Source organism: Lepisosteus platostomus, chromosome 9, assembly GCF_059453375.1.
Source record: "Lepisosteus platostomus isolate fLepPlt1 chromosome 9, fLepPlt1.hap1, whole genome shotgun sequence".
NCBI lineage: Eukaryota > Metazoa > Chordata > Actinopteri > Semionotiformes > Lepisosteidae > Lepisosteus > Lepisosteus platostomus.
The window spans coordinates 1,015,370-1,016,841 of NC_142619.1; positions in this window are offsets into that span (position 1 = coordinate 1,015,370).

Here is a 1,472-nt window from a genome sequence, read left to right on the forward strand (position 1 = left end):
TGCTCTCTGCCTGTGCTCCCGACAGCGCTGCGCGCAGGACGAGTCAAGAGAACAGCAGAAACCGCGCAGAGGCCCAGGACGTCAGAGTCCGGGGATTGATCAAGTCCCGCAGCAGCGCACTAGTTGTGAATCTCGGCCTGACTCTTCCGCGGCTGGGAAAACGAGTATTTCCGCGGTCGACTGATCAGGGGAGGGGCAGCCAGGGGCCCGGGCGGGAGGTGTCGTGAATTTAACGTGCTTAGCCACTCTGGCCTGGGATGCTGTAGCCAGGAGCCATATCGCCCTGCAGCTCACAACTGGCTGCCCACTGGAGCCCAGCAGTGTGGGCCTGGTCAGTACCTGGAGGGGAGACTCCTGGGAGAGCTGAGGCTGCTGCTGGGAGAGGTGTGAGTGGGGCCAGCAGGGGGCGCTCTCACCCAGCTCACAGCCCCACTGGAGCCCAGCAGTGTGAGCCTGGTCAGTACCTGGAGGGGAGACTCCTGGGAGAGGTGTGAGTGGGGCCAGCAGGGGGCGCTCTCACCCAGCTCACAGCCCCACTGGAGCCCAGCAGTGTGGGCCTGGTCAGTACCTGGAGGGGAGACTCCTGGGAGAGCTGAGGCTGCTGCTGGGAGAGGTGTGAGTGGGGCCAGCAGGGGGCGCTCTCACCCAGCTCACAGCCCCACTGGAGCCCAGCAGTGTGAGCCTGGTCAGTACCTGGAGGGGAGACTCCTGGGAGAGGTGTGAGTGGGGCCAGCAGGGGGCGCTCTCACCCAGCTCACAGCCCCACTGGAGCCCAGCAGTGTGGGCCTGGCCAGTACCTGGAGGGGAGACTGCTGGGAGAGCTGAGGCTACTGCTGGGAGAGGTGTGAGTGGGGCCAGCAGGGGGCGCTCACCCTGCAGTCCATGTGGGTCCTAATGCCCCAGTATAGTGACGGGGACACTGTACTGTAAACAGGCGCCGTCCTTCGGATGAGACGTAAAACCGAGGTCCTGACTCTCTGTGGTCGTTAAAAGTCCCAGGGCGCTTCTTAAAAAGAGTAGGGGTGTAACCCCAGTGTCCTGGACAAATTCCCCATTGGCCCTTATCAATCATGGCCTTCTAATAACCCCCCTCTATGAACTGGCTTCACTACTCTGCTCTCCTCCCCACTGAGAGCTGGTGTGTGGGGAGCGTTCTGGCGCACTATGGCTGCCGTCGCATCATCCAGGTGGGGCTGCACACTGGTGGGGGTGGAGGGGATCCCCATTACCTGTACAGCGTTTTGAGTGGAGTGTCCAGAAAAGCGCTATATAAGTGTAAGCAGTTATTATTATTATTATTATTATTATAATTATTATTATTATTATTATTATTATCCCCTGTGGAGCAGCAGGTCTGTAAGGGCGCTGCAGAGTCTCGCACGGGGGGAGTACTGGAGCTCGGGGGGGAGTGTGACGCACGACACACACTCCGACACGCCGACTGAAATGAAAACCAGGGCACCAGGGGGCGC